The sequence below is a fragment of the Macaca nemestrina genome, chromosome 6, assembly GCF_043159975.1.
Source record: "Macaca nemestrina isolate mMacNem1 chromosome 6, mMacNem.hap1, whole genome shotgun sequence".
NCBI lineage: Eukaryota > Metazoa > Chordata > Mammalia > Primates > Cercopithecidae > Macaca > Macaca nemestrina.
The window spans coordinates 17,996,172-18,018,019 of NC_092130.1; the positions used below are offsets into that span (position 1 = coordinate 17,996,172).

A 21,848-nucleotide genomic window follows, 5' to 3' on the forward strand; every position below is an offset into this window, starting at 1 on the left:
TCCTGTTTTCTGTTTCCATATTTATATCTCCAATGAGGGAATAAAATAGGTTTATATTAACTTAATATTAAATTACTATTCATGTGTTTTTAACCTTAGCCAAATCAATTTCATCTTTTATTTCCACCACATATAAGGATGCTCATTACAAAAGATGGCGGAGTAAAGGGAACATGCCTAACTTGCTCCCCCTAATTTCTAAGGCCTTTTTAAGCAGCCAGTTCACACTTGTAAGAGCATTTGAAAGTGGGAAGTAATGGATAGAAGGAAGGAAGGAGGAAGTAGACAAAATCAGGGACATTGGGAGGGGTAGATAGTGAAGATTTTAATTCTGTGCTTCTTAGTATTTTGAGGATCTCACATCTTTCTGAAAAGTTGGTGAAGGCTATCGGCTCTCACTCCAACAAAGTCACTGCCATCAATACTTTAAAGTTTTGTGTACATTCTCACTGACCAATAGGGGCACCCATGGATACCAACATAATCACTCCTGCATTCGCTAGATGTGGCTTTCTAGAAGATGAAATTAGATTACTCACCAACGTTAAAACAAGGGTATAATTCTTCCCATGATCATAGTACCTTATGCACATGTCAGATTCTAAGTAAGCCAGAGGGTTCCCCAAATTTCCATTCATAATTTTAGAGCATCGTTTCCACATTTTAACTAGTTGCCTACTGCTTTCATGGTTCCACTTATATCTGTATAAAATAAAAATATTTAAATCGTTTAATATTTTTAAAATCCAATTTCTAATAGATAACTATTGTATACATTTTCTATTTCTATAGTAAATGTAAAATTAATATACCTTTTATATAAGTGTTGTTTCTATAGTGTTCTATCTTATAAATTATAATGTATTACCTCCACTTCAGAGATATAGAATGTGAAATCTGAACATTGAAATAACTTGGATAAGTTCTCACTGCTAAGACGTGGAAGAAGTAAGATTCAGGTACAGGTCTGACTGGCTTTAAAGCTTCTGCTCTGAGTTAGTGAGTTTGTTATTTGTTAGGCTTTTATTAGGCTATGAAACATTAAATATAAAGAATGTGGGCAGACTTCACTAATAAGTTGGCTTACTAATACATTGGCTATATATTTGATTTCCTCTATAAGAAAGTTAGGAGAAGGTCTCATAAGCATGTTAAAAAATGGCTGAGCTTAGGTTATTTATTTTGAAGCTTTTTGATAGGAGTGATGGGTCTGTTTTTTTTTTTTTATTTGTTTGAATACTGATTGATTAGAAACAACCTTTCCCGTATTAGAATACATTCTGGTGAAAATGTCAGTTAAAGTGTTCTGTTATGCCTTGGGAAAATAATTGACATATCACTGACGGCTGGCCAATCAAACGCTATCTCTCTGAAGAAATGTGAAAATGAGCAGGTGAGTGAAAAAAAATTGAAAAAGGCTTGGACCTAATTCATTTCATTGCACACTCCCTAAAAGATGTCTATTACCTCCTATACCTCCACCCAGTACTTTTCTGGCCCTAGCTAAAGCTGGGATCATTAGATGTCCCTTCCATTCTAAGAGCTCTAAGATACACCGTCAATAAAGTATTCATCTGCTTCTGTTGGCTAGAGTCCATTTCTAGTAGCTCAAATAAAAATTTTGAAAGATGTTATTCTTGTTTCTAAATTTTCTTCCAGAAGGATCAAACTAATTTACATTTCCATCAATTGTATATGAATGTGTTAAGGTAGTATTCTAAAGGAAATAGCGAAGAATATCCAAATGACAAATGGGAACTGGCAATGTTTTCATTTGAATTTGCTTGATCAGAAACAACATTTTCTCCTCTTTCATTAAAGCAAACCGATTCTTGGCTTGCAGTTAATATCACAGTAAATAAATGACACCTCTACCTCAAAGTTAGAGCATTCATTTTTCATGGGGTTATAATTGCCTTAGCAAAAACAAATATCTTGATTATGTTCTGTGAACATTTTCTTTATAACAGTGTGCTCAGATCTCCTTTAGAGTTGCTTTGAAACTTGTCCAATCTTGCCAGCAATTGATCATCAACTAGATGTTTCTGTGAATAAACATCCAATTTACTGCAATGATTTGCAGATATAATTGTGCCTGTCTCTGTATCTGTCTTTATTCAATTGCATATAGCAGCAATGAATATATGAATGTAAAAATAACTATGCATATATTATTTTAAATGGTGATTAGAAAGCAAATCACCTGTAAAGCTGATGGAAAGATTGTTAGGCTCTTTTGAGCTTGAAAATTCTCATTTATGTTTAGTGTTAAATTTAAATGTGAAAAAAACACAAAAGGATTAGCTAAAAAAATACACAAGCAGTGAGCTATGAAGATGACGTGGTCACTGACGCTGAAACTGGCGACGAATGTTAAAAGTAGATTAAAGTATTTCCTTCCTTGGGAACGAAGACAGAGAAGGAAACCTGTAATTAAAGCATTTGTGTTGCCGGTAGAGGAGTCTCTAGCAGCAATGGACCTTACAGAACAAACAAGTTGACTGATTCAGCTCAAAACAGAACAGATGCTGTTCAATAAAGGGAGTGTTTTTAGAATTATGAGAACTAGATAAATTCTCATGATTGTTGGTAGAAATCAGTACATCAGTTTGAATTGTTGGCACTATTCAGACAGAGGAGTGTCCTTCCATTTCAACTGACAAATCTGAGCTTCAGAATCAACTATCCTCTGTGATCATTCCATTAGAAATATCACATTTGAGATAGCCAGAATGGAATAAAAAATTTATGGTGAATGATCCTATGCAAATTTCTAAAGGGAAAAGACACTCAAAAGACATTTGTTCTCCTTTCATGTCACTCTACATACATGAATCAACTCCAATGAAAACCAGAAAATATTTATTGAACATTTATTAAGTGCAAGGTACTGTACAAGAAACTGGAGATACAGTCATCAATAAGAGGCTCAAACTGGCTTCCCTCTCTAGAAGAGAGGCACATAATATATTTGTGTATGTACATGTATGTGTGTATAATATTATTTCAGGAAGTTATATGGGCCACAAAGACTGTTAGAGCACAATAGAAGGTAGATGAGACCAACTGAAAAAGCATGGTCAGGAATAAGCTTCCTCAAGGTAACATTTGAATGAATTCAGGAAATTAGCAAAGATTTCCTTGACAAGGAAACAACAAATAAAAATGCTCAGGTGTGGAAATAAGCTCGACATGTTTGAAGATGACCATGGAGGTCTACATTTCTAAAGTTAAGTGGGAGAAGGGGAGAATAGTAGGTGATGATGAGAGGGAATTATGTAAGAGCAGAACATGTAGGGTCTTGTAGATCATGATACTGAGTTTGAATGGTATTTATTTAACGAATGGAGTTTAACAGTAAGCCATTTGAGTCCTTTGATCATAGAGTCATGGTCAGCCATTTCCTTGTTTTCTACCATTTTCCCATTAGATAGAAGAGTCTGCAAGAGTGTGGTGGTATTTCCCTTGTTCACTGTTTATATTCCTGGTATCTAGCATTGTGTGTATGTAAAGCATTAAGCATACATTAAGCATCTGCAGAAAGTAATTGGATATAAATCTGGTTCCAAAATATTAGCGAAACTTCATGTTTTAGCTACACTTGGCAAAAATGAAGAGAAAACACTGAGGTAATTAGAACTTAGAATCAAATACATGTATTTTTAGCTAAATAGATGATTGGAACAGTACTTTTGTTCCCCACTTGGGCATGAGTCTTTTTTTTTTTTTTTCTGTTTTCATAGGGGAAATCAAGCAAGATGCAAATGCTATTACTTCAGGCAGTGCCTTTGTAGACTAAACTTTGTCCTTCAAACGTAGTGCTCACATTAATTAGAATAGACCAGCAGGGAATATTAAGAGCTTAAGATACTCTGTAAGTTTACATCATCAAAATGCATCAAATTGAATATTTGGCCTATTTCTCTTTGTGATAACTGAATCGTCTCAGCTTTTATTTAAGATAGCACATTAAATGCAGAGTAGAAGGGCTTTGGTTCTCCTTGCAGTTTTTAGGCAAATATGAATCTAGATTTCCCCAACCAATATAGAAGATTTTTTATTAATTAAAATGAAACTATTGTTAAATAGTAAATTCTATTTACATGGCTGTGTGCTAAAGGTTGGGGAAACTTTTATTTTGATTCTGAATATTACTTCTACCTGAAAATTTCCTGACTCCCTAATGTTTATCCTAATAAAGTCATATATATTCTTTAAAATCTAGACCCAGATTAAATAGCTATTGATATGACCACATTGGGCAAAATTAATTACCCAATTTTTATGTCCTCACTACCTTTCATTCACAAGCTTGTCATATTTTTCTGAATTCATCAGATCAAAAGTTCATCACCTCCACTTTGTTGAGAGCTTCCCTAGAGAATGGATTCAAATTCATCTTCTCCATCTCCTCAAATTTTAGCAAAGTCTGGCATGTGATGAGCTCTTGTAAAAGACTAAATAAAACAATACACATGGATATATTATTATGTATTTTCTAGATTGTGGCTCAGGGTTTCCAATTACCCTGGAAACAGCACACTATCAGTTTGATGTTCAAAGATAATTTACAGTTTATCTCTGGAGATAAAATGAACACAGTTTAGAGAGGAGCAAACAAGTCAGTGTTTATTACAGAACTAGTTTTTATGTTGAACATATTGGCTGATCAAGTTCTGGAAGCCAAAGATAAATTTTTTTATAAGACATAATATGAGGCACAGTGGCTTGTGCCTGTAATCCCAGTCACTCAAGAGCCTGATGCAGGAGGATTGCTTGAGGCAACGAGCTCAAGATGAGTTTGGGCAACATAGCAAGAAAAAATAAATAAAAGAACAAAAATAAAAGAAGAGGTGATATAGATTAGTCTATTAAAGAATGAAAGAGTTGGATGCCTAGAGAATGTGAGTGCCAAAGAAATCTAACTTTAACTAGACCCATGGCCATAATTTATCATCTACAAGACTGGAACAATAATGTCAAATAACATTTTTAATTTTATTTAGTGACAAGAAGAAAACAACCAAACTCCTTAATCTGGGGATGTTACCTTTATACTTACAAAGTGAACTTGATTTGGAGTAGAGTCTCCATATGATTAGATGGGAAAATTTTTAAAGAAAGTTTGAATTAATCATTCATGGAAGAGAGAAAGAGGGAAAGTGATTTTCACAGATTTTTTTCACAGCTTTTTCTTTTTCTTTTTTCTCTCCATTACCATATTTTTCTACCTCGTCTTCTCTACCCCTCCTAACTATTCATCTAGCTTGCTTTTTTTTCTAAAAAGTGCTGATTGGAGGAAGAAATATATAAGAAATACATAAAAGCTGAATATTGATCTCAATTGTCTACATGACAGATTCATATCAAATTACTCCACTAAAAATATCTAATATTGCCTTGAAAGAGAGGTAAATTTGATTCAGAACAAGCTATACAACATATTGATAAATGAAAAAAAAAATTGGGGAAACATTTTTTGAGAAAATTTAATTTTAATTTTTTAGATAACCTAGAGCTTTGACTTACTTTCACTTCACTAATGTGTCATCATAAATTGCCTTGCCTTTTTGCCTCTGACTCTGCTCCAGTACAAGTCTTAGCTGGCAATTGTAAAGAAGCAAGGAGAAGATTCTGATTTCTGCAGAAATGGCAAGTGGTCAAGGAGAAAGTCTAAGTCACTGCTGTAGCCACGACATGTCAGTGAGGATTCGTGGGGTGCACTGTTCATGGCAGATGAGTATGTGCACACTGAAGACTGGCCCTGAGGAGGGGCTGACGTCAATGCAGCATCTGCCCTTCTGTAGCATGCTGGGCCCTTTTATTACTGAAATAGCTCCACAGAGTGGCCTGGGCTGGCCTGAGCAGCTGTGTTTTTTTCCTCCTTCCCTAAGATCACAAATGACTGCACTTATGAGAAGGGTCTGCATGGAAAAACAGATTTCTCTTTTGTTTTTCCCACTGAGTTAACTACAAACATCTCCACAAGGAGGTGGAGACACTTACTCCATGATACAGAGCATACTCAAAGACTTGCTGAATTTAAAAGTATTGACTTAGGACTTTAGTACATGAAACTCTAAAAGGGTGTTGTGGGAGGCTCTTGGAATTTGATCTTCCTTTTCGTGATTCTTGATGTATTAGTAAGTGTCGCCACCATCCAAGACAACGTTACATAAAAAGTACAACACCTAGGACAAAAAGCTTTTGAAGCACTACTGAAAATATTTTAAATTGTACATAAAATTTACATATCCATATATAAACCCAGAAAAATTAAAATTATAATTGTTTAGTTAATTACCCATGAATTATTTTATAACTAGCCAGTTGCTCAATGCAAATCTTATATAGATGTAAAAATCAAAGCATAGATTTAACCTAATAAGGTTAAAATTGAAAGAAAATATTAATAATGGAATGTATAAGAACTCAATTATAAAAATGAGAGGATTCCATTTTGTCATAATTACTTATGATATTCAACAGGTTTGTAAGTATTTTGTAATATGCCTAATACAATATAGGGTAAGGATACCCAAAGTGGAAATGCATGGACTATGAGGGCACCAGAATGGTCCTAAGGTCCTCTATTCACACAGAAATACTTATGAGTTCTTTCTCCTTACTACACCATTCATCTGTTTACTCCTTTCTATTCCCATGCCACTAGAGTTCCCTTCACTACTGTTTATCATCTGAATTCACTTCAATTTCCTAATAATGGTTCTTTCTACCTCCAACTGTGCCAACTCTTTTAGATCATCCCCACTGCAGCTTAGTGTAATCCACCATATTCTGACCCTGTTCTTCCCTCCAAGGAGCTCCCAGTGTGGTACGGTTTGGCTATGTCCCAAAACTTATCTTGAATTGTACTTCCCACCATCCCCACTTGTCATGGGAGGGATAATTTAATCATGGGGGCAGTCACTCTCATGCTCTTCTCATGGTAGTGAATGAGTTCTTATGAGATCTGATGATTTTATAAGGGGCTTTTCCCCCTTTTGCTCGACACTTCTCCTTACTGCCACCATGTGAAGAAGGGCATGTTTGCTTCCCTTTCCACTGTGATTGTAAATTTTCTGAGGCCTCCTCAGCCATGCTGAACTGTGAGTCAATTAAACCTCTTTTCTTTATAAATTACCCATTCTCGGGTATGTCTTTATTAGCAGCATGAAAATGGACTAATACAGTAAATTGGTACCAGAAGTGGGGTCCTGGAGTAAAGATACCTGAAAATGTGGAAGTAACACTGAAACTGGGTAACAGGCAGAGGTTGGATCAGTTTGGAGGGCTCAGAAGAATACAGAAAAGTGTGGGAAAGTTTGGAACTCTCTAGAGACTTGGAGAGTTCAGAAGACAGGAAGATGTGGGAAAGTTCGAAACTTCCTAGAGACTTGTTGAATTGTTTTGCCCAAAATGCTGATTATGATATGGACAATGAAGTCCAGGCTGAGATGGTCTCAGAGATAAGGAACTTGTTGGGAACTGGAATAATGGTGATTCTTGCTATGATTTAGCAAATGGACTGGCAGAATATTGCCCCTGCCCTAGAGATATGTGGAACTTTGAACTGTAGAGAGATGATTTAGGGCATCTGGCAAGAGAAATTTCTAAGCAGCAAAGCATTGAAGAGGAAGCAGATCATAAAATTGTGGAAAATTTCCAGGTTGATGATGTGAAAGAAAATAAAAAAAAAACCATTTTCAGGGGAGAAATTCAAGCCTGCTGCAGAAACTTGCATAAGTAATGAAGAGTTGAATGTTAATCACAAAGACAATGGGGAAAATGTCTCCAGGGCATGCAAAACCTTCAAGGGATCCCCTTCTATCAAAGGCCCAGAAGTCTTGGAGGGAAAAATGATTTCTTGGGCTGGGCCCAGGGCCTACTTGCTACATGCATCTTTGGGTCATGGTGCCCTGTGTCCCAGCTGCTTCAGCTCCAGCATGGCTAAAATGTACAGCTCAGGTCATTGCTTCAGAGAGTGCAAGTCCCAAGTCTTGGCAGCTTACACTTGGTGTTGGGCCTGCAGATGCACAGAACTCAAGAATTGATGTTTGGGAATGTCTGCCTAGATTTCAGAGGATGTATGGAAATGCCTGGATGTCCAGACAGAAGATTGCTGCAGGGGTGGAGCCCTCATGGAGAACTTCTGCTAGGGCAGTGCAGAAGGGAAATGTGGAGTCAGAGCCCCCATACAGAGTCCCCACTGTGGCACTGCCTAGTGGAGTTGTGAGAAGTGTCCCAACTGTCCTCCAGACCCCAGAATGGGAGATTCACTGACAGCTTATACTCTACATCTGGAAAAGCCACAGACACTCAACGCAAGTCCATGGAAATAGCCAGGATGGGAGCTGTATCCTGCAAAACCACAGGGATGAAGCTGCTCAAGGCCATTGCAGCCCGTCTTTTGCATCAGCATGACCTGAATGTGAGGCAGGGAGTGAAAGGAAGTTATTTTGGAACTTTAAGGTATAATGACAGACCTATTGGATTTCCGACTTGCATGGGGCCTGTAGCTCCCCTTTTTTTTGGCCAATTTCTCTCATATGGAATGGCAGTATGTACCTAATGCCTGTAGACCCACTGTATCTATGAAGTAACTAACTTACTTTTTATTTTACAGGCTCATGGGTGGAAGGGACTTGCCTTGTCTCAGATGAGACTTTGAACTTGGAATGAGTTAAGAGTTTGTGGGACTCTTGGAAGGGCATTATCATGTTTTGAAATGGGAGGATATGAGATTTGGGAGGGGTCTGGGGTGGAATGACATGGTTTGGCTCTGTCCCTACCCAACTAAAATCTTGAATTATAGTTCCCATAAGCCCCACATGTTGTGGAAGTGAACCGGTTGGGGATAGTTTAATCATGGGGGTGTTTATCCTCATGCTGTTCTTGTGATAGTGAGTGCATTCTCACAAGATCTGATGATTTTATAAGGGGCTTTTCCCTCTTTTGCTTGGCACTTCTCCTTGCTATTTCCATGTGAAATAGGATGCATTTGCTTCCCCTTCTGCCTTAATTGTTAGTTTCCTGGGGTGCAGCCATGCTGAACTGTGAGTCAATTAAACCTCTCTCATTTATAAATTACTCAGTCTTAGGTATGTCTTTATTAGCTGTGTGAGAATGGACTAATACACAGTGCTTTCAGAGTAAAATCCAACTTTTAAATGTGGTGATAAATAGCCCCCAGGTTTTGGCCCCAGCTAAGCAACCTCCTACAACTCATCTTTCCCAATCCCAACTGTTGTCTTCTCTTCCCTTTGCCATGCATAAACACTTTATCTTTTAACCATTTTGAACTTTTTGTAGTTTCTTAAATAATGAATACTTTAATCTCCTTTGGGTTTTTGTGTATGTCATTCTTTTTACTGGAAACTTTTTCAGATTCCTTACTTCCACACTGCAGAGTCAATATTACTGACTCATCATTAAGGTCTTAATTTATACATAATTTATTCTGTTCCCCCAAGTAAGCTGGTTGGTGAGTTTATCAGCTCTCAAAGTTCTTTACCCTCCTCTCATTGAGCCTTCCTCTCTTCAGCCATAACACTTTTCTGATTCTTCTCTCTAAATGTTATACTCAGACCTCTTCTCTATGATTCTTTCACACTGTTTTCCTCTTTGGAAATTCCAAACTTATTCTTATACTGTTCAACTCCTATGCATTCTCCAAAATCCCTAATTCATACCACCTCCAAGAAGATTTTTCAGGTTACTCTTCTCCTCTGTGATAAATTTTATGCTCAGAGTACATGATATATATCTGTTTAACTTATTCAACATTTACCATACACTTCTCTGAAATGTCACTGATGTCATTGTCAGATATCATCATTCAGTTCTGGTAATAACAGTCTGGTATACAAAGAACTACTTTGAGGGCAAATATATGTGTGTGTGTGTGTGTATATATACATGTGTATATACATGTATATACATGAGATATACATGATACATGTATATATATGTGTATATCTCATATATATACTCATATGTACATATACATATATATATATATACACATATATACACATATATACACACACATATATACACATATATATGAGATATTTATTGTTGAATGAATATGAGTGACAAGTGGGGAGGAAATATTTTAATTTCCAGCAGAGAAAACAAATCATGACAAATTATTTTTTAAAACATTGTAAGAAATTTCAAAAGAATTATAAATCTTTAATAAATGTGGTTTAGAGACATCAGTTTGGGCTACTTGCCATGAATTATTTTTTAATATAATTTTAACTTTTATTTTAGATTTATGGGATACATGTGCAGGTTTGTTACATGAGTATATTGTGTGATGCTGAGGTTTGGGTATGATTGAACCCATCACCCAGGAAGTGAGCACAATACCTAAGAGTTTTTCAAACCTAGATGCCCTCCCTTTTCCCCTCCTTTAGTAGTCTCCAGTGTCTATTGCTGCCACCTTTATGTCCATGAGTATCCACTGTTTAGCTCTCACTTATAAGGGAGGACATGTGGTATTTGGTTTTCTGTCCCTCTGTTAATTTGCTCAGGATAATGACCTCCGACTGCATCCATGTTTCAGCAAAGATATGATTTGTTTTCTTTTCTGGCTGCATTGTATTTCATAGTGTACATGTACCACATTTTATTTATCCAATTCACCATCGATAGACACCTAGGTTGATTCCATGTCTTTGTTATGGTAAACAGTCCTGCGTTGAACACATAAGTGCATGTGTCTTTTTGGAAGAACAATTTATTTTCTTTTGGATACACACATAGTAGTGTGATTACTGGCTCAAATGTTAGTTCTGCATTAAGTTCTTTTAGGAATTGCCAAAATACTTTTTATAACGGCTGAATTAATTTACACTTTCAACAACAGTGTGTAGGTGTTCCCTATTCTCTGCAGATTCATCAGCAACTATTTTTTGACTTATTTTTTATATATATATTTGTATATTTTTTTCACAGCAGCCATTCTCACTGATATGAAATAATATCTCCCTGTAATTTTAATTTGCCTGTCTCTGATGATAATGATGTGGAGCATTTGTCATATATTTGTTGGCTGCTTGTATGTCTTCTTTTGAAAAGTGTCTGTTCATGTCCTTTGTCTATTTTTTTAATAGGGTTGTTTTTCACTTGTCGGATTAAGTTATTCATAGATTTTGGATGTTAGACCTTTATCAGATGCATAGTTTCCAAATATTTTCTTCCATTCTATAGACTGTCTATTTCCTCTATTGATAGTTCTTGTTGCTGTGCAGAAACTCTTTGGTTTAAATAAGTCTCACTTGTCAACTTTCTTTTTTGTTGCAGTTGCTTCTGAGGACTTAGTCATAAATTCTTTCTAAGACTAGTGTCTAGAATGTTGGTCTCCTGGGTTACTTTTGGTATATAGTGAAAGGTAGGGGTCCAGTTGCATTCTTCTGCATATGGCTAGCCAGTTATCCCAGCATCATTTAGTCCTTTCCCCATTGCTTGGTTTTATCTATAGCCAATATTGTTGGCTATAGGCATATGGCTTTATTTCTCAGTTCTCTATGCTGTTCCATTTTTCTATATGTCTGTTTTTGTACCAGTATCATGATGTTTTGTTTATTGTAGCCTTGTAGTATAGTTTGAAATCAAGTAATATGGCACTTCCAGCTATTTTCTTTTCGCTTAAAATTGCTTTGACTACACTTTGGGAGGTTGAAGTGGGCGGATCACGAGGTCAGGAGATTGAGACCCTCCTGGTCAACATGATGAAACCCTGTCTCTACTAAAAATACAAAAATTAGCTGGGTATGGTAGTGCATGCCAGTAATCCCAGCTACTCAGGAGGCTGAGGCAGGAGAATTGCTTGATCCTGGGAGTTGGAGGTTGCAGTGAGCTGAGATCACGCTACTGCACTCCAGCCTGATGACAGAGTGAGGTTCCATCTCAAAAAAGAAAAAAAAAAAATACTTTGATCAGTCACCCTCTTTTTGATTATAAATGAATTTTAAAATAATTATTTCTAATTCTGTGGAAAATTACATTGGTAGTTTGATAGGAATAGCACTGAATGTGTAGATTGCATTTCCATTTGTTTGTGCCATCTATGATTTCTTTCAGCAGTGTTTTGTAGTTTTACAAATTCTATGATTTTAGTAATAGTAGTACATAGTACTATGTAGTAATTCTATGATTTTTGTACTTTGACTTTGTATCCTGAAACTGTCATTTATCAGTTCCAGGAGCCTTTGGGCATAGTCTTTAAGATTTTCTAGGTATAGAAACATATCATCAGCAAAGAGGGATAGTTTGATTTTATCTTTCCCTATTTGGATGCCTTTTATTTCTTTCACTTGCCTAATTGCTCTGGCTAGGATTTCCTGCTATGACTTATTGACTAAAATAAAATTGACTTTTGTGGGAATCTTATTAGGAAAAATTATCATACAAAACAAGTCAGCGCCCTGTGCTTGTCTCTGTATTCCCTTAGTTTGCACATAGCTTTGGTTACTTTAGACTCTTTATATCCAAAATTAAATGAATTAACATAATAAAACATCTGCTGATAGACTATCCAATTTGCCAGTGTTTTAACATTGAACACAGTATTGTGGTAATTGCCACCTGTTTTTGTATTTCTCATTCAGTAAAATACTGTTGTAACTTTCAGTCTTCACGTTTTGTGAAGATAATAAATAGTACACTGCTGTATTAAACAAACCAAATAAAGTAATTTAAAAAGCAGTTGATTAGCATCATCTTGACAGGATAGAACATAATAAATTCAGACATTGGAATTATATGTGTTAAAATCAATTCTTTTGGGTTAACACTTAAAAATATTTTCAGAAATAATGAAAGAACAAGTTAAGATTTGAGAGAGAAATCACAAAAGTCTGTTGTCACTCACAACATGCCAGCCTGAGGTTGTATTTCCAATGTTTCTTAAAACAAAAAGAAAACACAAGCAGCCAGAAACAGAAAATGGAAACAAAACCATAAAACAGAAAATAGCTCAACACGTTTTGGTTTCTTTGATTTTTGATGTTTTGTTTTGTCTTTACTGCATAAAAAATAGTTGCATGCCTGAATTGTTCATACTGCTGCCAATTTTGTTAATACTATGCATCACAGTCTTTCAAATTCTCACAATCAGCTTACTGGGGCCTTATCTAAGCTTAGTGGCAGGCATAAATAGTTGTTCACCAAATATTCATACTTAATTCCACACATAAAATGCAGCTGGGATTGGGCTGTGCCTGGGTAGATAGAAGTCACATTTCCCATCCTTCCCTGCATCTAAATGGGCCTAGTTTTGCCTAACAAATGTGAGCTACTGCTATGTGTTTCACTTGAACAAAATGTTGGTTAATAAAATGAAGCATGCCGTCTCTACATTCATGTTCATGCCCCATCTGATTGCCAGATGCAAAAGATCTTAAGTTCCTAGAGATAGTGAACCTGTAAGATGAAAGAACTCCAGGCTCCTGAATTACCAAATGGAGACTGACCAGGAGCATCTGCACGGAAGTTATGTGAGCCGCAAATACACTTGTATGTATAAATTACTCAAGTGTGGCAGTATATTTCTTAAAGCAACTAGAACTACCTTGTTGTTATTAACACTAGTTTGAAGATTTTGATAGTGTCCCCTGATATCCAGAGTTAAATTATTTTTCTTTGCCAATAAGAAAGTATGATTACATACTACAAAGTATGATTACCTACTAGAAAGAAGTCGTACTAACCACCACAGTTCTAGAGTTAGCATTATTTTAAATCATTTTTTCAATCAACAAATGTTTTGGCTTTGGATATATTACCAACAGTTTATTGCCAACATGCGGAGAATAGAACAGAGTTAGGGGATGAGGAGTACAAGCTAATAACATTGCTTAAATTCCGAGATCCAGTTGTACCTAATGATAACTACAAATTCTTACATTCTCTTCCTCCTCCTCTCTGTTTCCTTGTTATTCTTCCTTTTCTTCTTCCTCTTATTTCCTAAGCTGGTTTGAGTAGAGCCAACTAACTTAAATTATGCCAGGATATATGAAGACCTATAAAGCAGGTAAAGGAGTTTAGCTTAGTTACAATTAGGCATGGAAAGCAAAACTCATTGCCACTTTAAAAAGAGGAATATTTAAATATACAATTAGGCCACTCGAGGAAATACCTATTATATATGAAATCATCTTAGTAAAATGTCCCATCAAAAGTTTTAGAATTAGCAGAATGAACTTTATAAAAGTTGTTGAAGCATAACAATGCTTCACGGAAATACTTAGACTTATTAATAGTTACATAACACTGTATGCATGCTTTAATTAAAAGCTGAGTAAAATATAAGTGCTGAGGCATTTGTTTCATAAAATATAAATGAGTTACAGTCAAAAGCTTCTTTCATTCTTTTCCATTTTTTTAATGACCTACATATTATAAATAAATTCCTCTTAGAACCTAAGCCTAATGGACTAAGTTTGACCACTTTATGTGGCATTTTACAGCTAACTTTTAATTATGACTCAAGCAGCAGTTGTGAAAGATTGAAGACTAATGTATACAGCCTTAAGCCATACCATAATAGGTTCTTACAGAGAAAGCCAAATTTTGCTCCAAGAATCATGATGAATAACATGTCACACAAATTCAAATAGAAGAAAGCAAAAGCAAAACACTAATACCTTGAATATGGCGTATGCCAAGCCTTCTGTCATGGTAAATCACAGGCAGAAATCTGAGTAGTAGGGACACAGATTTTCCTAGCTAACTGAGCCTCCTCCTCCTGCTTCATATGAATCACTGATTTACTGAATTTTCAAGATGGTTTATTCAAAACCTGTTTCAGATATAATTATCATCAAAGTCAGTACTTTAGATATTAAATCTATCATACACAAACAATATTTCCATGAGGGATTACAGACTGCTACACTTGGAATATTTACCTTATTGGTAAATTTCACTGGAACCACCTCAGCCTCCAAATATGATTTGAAGAACACCTTATTAAAGCCTCATTCTTTAGGGAATCTTCCTCACCTCCATCCTTCAGCCTTGACAATGACTTTTCTCTATACTTATTTCCCAATTTTGACTTCGGTTCTAGTTTGTCTGTGTTCATATTCTTGAACTTTAGCTAGTAGAATAATCTTTGTAAGTCCAGGTACCCTCATGAGGTAGCCATTGGTTTTGCCATAGTACACACTGAACACCTTTCCTCATCCCTGGCTTATGGAATGTTAACCCAGGCTCATAGTTTTCAAGGAGGAACATTTGAGCAATTCCAGATGACTCTTAGATACAGAAACCAAACCAAAACTGGATTAGGTGACAAAGAAGAATCAGTGACTTGCATATCTTAACAACACAAAGGAAGGTAGCATGGTTTTCCAGCAAGGCCATATACAAGATCTCAGATAGCACTAACAGAACTCATGTACTGTATATTTTATGACTTTCCTCCATTTTGAATGCACTTGGTCAATCTATTCCCACATGGAACACTCCAATACAGTCAGACTTACATGCAATCCTCTGAGCAGTCAGTCAGCATAAGAGAGTTTTAAAAGTCACAAATAATAGTTAATAGTTCCAGAAAAATGCAAAGATTGAGTTTCACTGTACTGGCTGACTTGAGTCATGTTCTCATCACACTGTGGCTAGAAGGGAGAACTTGTTGATTGGCCAGCACTGGCTCACATACTCATAATCAGAGCCAGAGTATTGATAATGAGAAATAAGTGGTTCCAAAAATTAAAGTCAGTGTGCTTTTATCAAAAGAAGGAAAAATGGATGACGAGCAGGCAAGCAAATCAAAACAAAACTAATCAAATGTCCTTTATGTATCCACTGTAATAGTGTAAGGCACACCTAACTACTCCAGTAACCAAAGAATTATTTCTTCTCAACATGCTATACATGATCCCATCTAGAAATTGCAGCAATTGCAATGATTACAAATGGTAATAATTTGTGGAGCTCTATGTCACATACAACCTTTTCCTAACTGCAGTCTCTATGAACCTGGGATGATTAATCAAGATCTAAGTGTGTCTCTAAAGGGAAAATGATGATTGTATAGCTAATCCCGTGAGAAGCATTTCCAGTTTAAATAGCCCAAGTCACGCAGTGTCATTTTTCCCAAAATCAAAGAGCCTATGCATCAATAGTGAGCTGAAGCCAAACTCTTCCTCAGAGACTAAATGCAGGAAAGGAATTGATTTTGTTGGATTTCCCATTAACATTAATTACTACTCTTTAATGTGACTCAAATGCTTCTTGACAAGGATATGATCTACTTGTGGCAAGAAACCATTCATATTCAACTGTAATTCAGCTTGTTTTTCTCTGAGCTGTATATAGAGTGGTTACCAAAGTCCAGTCCAGTCACATTACTTGACAATGTGTCACCTGACTCGTGGGGACAGATATTGATATGGAATAATACCTTTACATTATTTGTTTTTTTTTTTTTATTGAGAAGACATTTGATAAACTTAATGCATAATTTGAGAAAACTGATTGACTTTTAATGGAATAAAGTTAGGACACTATCAAATGAGTGCCTTGGACCACTGTAATAGGATGTGAAACAAACTAATGGGTACATAATATATAGTTTCATAAGATCTGGGACCTTTCCCTTTTTATCTATACTTATTATGATAACAATGCCTGGTAAATAATAGGCACTCAAAAATATTGGTGAACAAATAGATTACAGAGTAAAATAAAAGTAAAATTTTGAAGAAGTTCCAATTCTAAAACATATTGAATATTGAGAAAAATTAACTGAAACTCAATTCCATCTACAATGAGAAAAAAAATAAGTAAATCAAATCGGTCACACAGCTAGAAGATTAATGAATTGAATCTGGGTATGTTTGATTCTAGAGTCCACTCTTGTTTTAATTCATTTTTTGTTTGTTTTTATTGTAGCACAAGCAAAGGTTTTATGTTTGAGGAGCATGAATTCTGCAGATAAACTGCAAATTTAAAATGCAGGATCCTCGGTTCACTACCAGTGTGACTTTGAGAAGGGAGTTGCTTAAATTCCCTGTTTAAATTTCAATATCTGGTAACTGGAAATAGTATGATGATTAAATACATTATTTTTAAAATGATTATAAGAGTGCTTTACCTGCAGAAAATTCTACATATTTTTTGTTAAGTTTCAAAAACAACGGTATTTTTGAGAATAGAAAACACAAAACAGCCAGTATTCTAAAAACAGATAATTTTATCAAACATCACCCACAAGTATTTTAGTAGATTTTACTATAAATTAATGAGAAAGATAGGAACATATAAAATATTTCATGATCCCCATAGATTATAGTGATCTATAACATAGCAGAAGTGTCAGAGGGCCTTAAAACACACGGGCACATCTGGTCATGAATTGCTGCTCCCAATGATAATTTATTTCAGTTACTTAAGAACTTCTTGGTATAGCTATTTACCTTCTTTGCATAATCTTAATTCGAATATATTTCTCCACAATATTTCTTTGACATTGATGGTTACTTGATGAATTTTATCTGATTATTTGAGCCTTCTGTTCTGAGACTTATCCTCATCTTCCCTTCTGTACTTCACTCACAGGCCAGCCTTACCCTGATATCAAAACCAGACAGGCACACAAGAAAAAGAGAAAGATAAGAAAAAGAGGAAACCAATATCCCTAATGAAAACAGATGCAAAAATATTTAACAAAATATTAACAAACTGGGACAGGTGTGGTGGCTCACGCCTATAATCCCAGCACTTTGGGAGGCCATGGCGGGTGAATCATCTAAGGTCAGGAGTTTGAGACCAGCCAGACCAACATGAAAAAACCTCATCTCTACTAAAAATACAAAAAGTAACCAGGGATGGTGGCACATGCCTGTAGTTCCAGCTCCTTGGAAGGCTGAGACACGAGAATTGCTTGAACTGGGAGGTGGAGGTTGCAGTGAGCTGAGATCATGCCAACTGCACTTCAGCCTGGATTACAGAGTGAGATTCTGTCTCAAAAAAAAAAAAAAAAAAAAAAGGTAATAACAAAATGAATTCAACAACCCATTAAAAAGATTCACCATGAGGAACTGAAATTCATTCCAAGGAGGCATCAACATATGCAAATCAATAAATGTGACAAATCAGATCAACAGAATCAAGAATAAAAACCATAAAATCCTCTCAATAGATGCTTAAAAAGCATTTAATAAGGCCAGGCATGGTGGCTTATGCCTGTAATCCCAGCACTTCGGGAGGCCAAGGTGGGCATTATCACCTGAGGTCAGGAGTTTGAGACCAGCCTGACCAACATGGAGAAACCCCATCTCTACTAAAATAAATAAATAAATAAATAAATAAATAAATAAATAAATAAATAGCCAGGCATGGTGGAACACGCCTGTAATCCCAGCTACTCAGGAGGCTGAGGCAGGAGAATCAATTGAACCTGGGAGGCGGAGTTTGTGGTAAGCCAAGATGGCGCCATTGCACTACCGCCTGGGCAACAAGAGCAAAACTCCATCCCAAAAAGATTGAAAGCTTTTGGACTAAGATTTGAAACTTTCACCACTTCTATTAAAAATAGTACTGGAAATCCTAGCCAGAGCAATCTGGCAAGATAAATAAAAGCCATACAAATTCAAATTAAAGAAGTCAAATTATCCTTGCTTGCAAACAACATGCTCTTATGGTTATAAAAACCTAAATACTCCACCAAAATACTGAGAATTAATAAATTAATACGGTTGCAGGATACAAAATCAACATACAAACTCAGTAACATTCACATATGGTAACAGTGATCAACCTGCAAAAGAAATTACGAAAGCAATCCCATTTACAACACCTACAACAAACAAAAAACAAACAAACAAAAATCTTTGGAATGAATTTAACCAAAAAAGTGAAAGATTTCTGCAGGGAAAACAATAAAACACTGAGGAAAGAAATTGAAGAGTATACACAAAAAATGAAAAGATATCCCATGCTCATGGATTCAAAGAATTAACTTGTTAAAATTTCTATACTACTCAAATAGATCTACAGATTCAGTGTAATCATCATCAAAATTTCAATGATTTTCTTCACAGAAAAAAAAAAAACCCTAATATTTATACAGAGACACAACAGTCCTTTAATAGTTAATCTCACACAAAAAGAATATAGCTGGAGGGATCATACTACTTGATTTCAAATTTTACTACAAAGCTATAGTATTCAAATAAGCATGGTATTGGCATAAAAACAGACATATTGACAAATGGAACAGAATAGAGAATCCAGAAATAAATCCATCCACTTATAGTCAGCTTATCTTTGACAAGCCACCAAGAATATGCATTGGGAAAAGAACAGCATCTTTAATAAATGATGCTGGGAAGACTGGATATCTATATGGAGAAGAATGAAACTATATCCCCACCTTTCACCACATGCAAAAAGCAACTCAAAATGGATTAAATACTTAAATACAAGACATGAAAGTATAAAACTACAAAAAGAATGCATTGGGGAAACACTTTAGGACATTGATCTGAGCAAAGATGATTTGGGTTTCAAAAGCGCAGGCAACAAAAACAAAAATAGACAAATGTGATCACATTAAGTTAAAAAGCTTCTGGTTTTTAAGGAAACAATTAATGAAGTGAAGAGCAACCTACAGAAAGTGAAAACTATTTGCAAACTATTCATCCAACAAGAATATATTAGGGAAATATAAGAAGCTCAAGTAACTCAATAGAAAACAAACAAATAATCCAATTAAAAATGGGCACAAGGGCTGGGCACAGAGGCTCACGCCTGTAATCCCAGCACTTTGGGAGGCTGAGCCGGATGGATCACAGGTCAGGAGTTCAAGACCAGCCTGGCCAAAATGGTGAAACCCCATCTCTACTAAAAATACAAAAAAATTACCTGGGTGTGGTGGCAGTTGCCTGTAATGGCAGCTACTCGAGAGGCTGAGGCAGATAATTGCTCGAACCCAGGAGGCGGAGGTTGCAGTGAGCAGAGATCACGCCCCTGCACTCCAGCCTGGACAACAGAGCAAGGCTCCATCTCAAAACAAAGAAACAAAAAGGCACAAGAATTGAACAGACATTTACCAAATGAAGACAATTAGAACTACCATACAATTCAGATATTTGTCCCCTCAGAATCTCATGTTGAAATTGATCCCTGATTTTGGAGGTGGGGCCTAATGTAAGGTATTTGGGTCACAGATGTGGATTACTAATGAAGGGTTTATATCATCTTAGTGGTAATAAGTGAGTTCCATTAGTTCACACAAGAGCTGGTTGTTCAAAGGAGTGTGGCACCCTTCTCTCTCGCTCTCTTGCTCCTTCTCTTACCATGTGATACTACTGCTCCTCTTCCACCTTCTTCCTTGAGTAAAAGCTTTCTGAAGCCTCACCAGAAGTTGGGCAGATATGGATGCCATGCCTGTATAGCCTGCAAAACCGTGAGGCAAGTAAACCTCCTTTCTTTATAAATTACCCAGTCTCAGGTATTCCTTATAACAATGCAAAACAGACAAAGATACATATGATACAACAATCCTATTAATGGGTACTTATACAAAATAAAGGAAATCAGTGTTGTCAAAAGATATCTACACTTCCATGTTTACTGCAGCATTATTCACAATAACCAAGATACAGAGCCAAAACATGTGCTCATCAACAGATGAATGGATAAAGAAAATGTGGTATATAAATGCAATGGAATATTATTTGCCCATATAAAACAATTAAATCCTGTTATTGGCATAAACATGGATGAAACTGGTGGTCATTATGTTAAGAGAAATAAGTCAGACACAGTAAGATAAATATGGCTTATTCTTACTCACGTGGAAGCTAAAAAAATGGATCTCATGAAGGTAGAGAGTAAAATGGTATTTACCAGAGGCCTGGAAGGGAAGGGGGTTTGAGGGCAGGGAATGAAAAGAAGTTGGTTAACAGGTACAAGCATACAGTTCGAAGGAATAAATTCAAGCATCATAGTACATTAGGGAAATTATAGTTAACAATAATGTATTGTATATTTCAAATTACAATGGAAGAGAAGAATTGCAATGTTCCCGACACAAAGAAAGATAAACATTTGAGGTGAAGTATATCCTAAATACTGTTATTTGATCATCATTATCCATCATATACAGGTATCAAAATATCACAAGTGCCCCCAAAATATACACAACCATTAAATATCAATAAAATTTAAAAATACTTTACTCACATTTTTCAACTCCTCTGCTTAGTCACTTGCTCCATCTCATCTTTATTATGCCAAACAATTTAGTTTTATAGCCTTTATTTGGCTTTGGAGTCTCCCTTGTGTTTCTGAAGATTGATTAGGGTGCTCACCTGGAAAAAGATAATGTGAATCTTGAATCTCATACTTTATCCCACAGGAAATTTGGCATTTCAGTCTTTCTTTAAATACCCCTCACTAACATCTATAAATAAAAGATATTTAATTTGCCAGTGATATAAACTATACCACCTACTCCCCACCTGCCCCCCTCCCACTCCACACACACATATCTTACATGGAAGATTTCATTTTAAGTAAACAAGTTCCACAATTTTGGAAATGTATATTTTTGGAGGGGAAGAAGAAGGAGATATTTCTTCCATAATTGTGTGCTGAGAGATTGAAATAAACGTTACCTGCTTCCTAGCATCCTACCTGCCAGTAGTTCTAGAACTACAAAAAATTCTAGAACTGTGCTTTCTAATATGGCAGCCATGAACCACATATGGCCGTTTAAATTAATGAAATTTGAAGAAAATTTAAAGTTCAAGTCTTCAGTCTCGCTGCCCAATTCCATTTATTCTTTACTCACGTGTGGCTAGTGGCTAACATATTTGTTG

General features: G+C 35.8%; 1 long non-coding RNA gene across 7 annotated transcripts; it reads right to left on the minus strand.

Annotated features, from left to right (window-relative positions):
- Positions 1–406: 406 nt before the first annotated feature.
- Positions 407–21,647, minus strand: LOC105480807 (uncharacterized). Of its 7 annotated transcripts, XR_011624493.1 has the most exons (9): positions 21,524–21,647; positions 21,211–21,338; positions 20,822–20,881; positions 20,322–20,421; positions 17,439–17,592; positions 14,658–14,812; positions 13,917–14,033; positions 4,298–4,457; positions 407–702 (listed from the first exon to the last, which is right to left on the minus strand). It is a non-coding gene; the product is annotated as an uncharacterized lncRNA (long non-coding RNA). The 7 variants fall into 7 exon arrangements; XR_011624492.1 differs by lacking the exon at positions 4,298–4,457 and having other exon boundaries at positions 409–702; XR_011624491.1 differs by lacking the exons at positions 407–702; positions 4,298–4,457 and adding an exon at positions 17,864–17,981 and having other exon boundaries at positions 13,782–14,033; positions 17,503–17,592.
- Between the last annotated feature and the right edge of the window lie 201 nt (positions 21,648–21,848).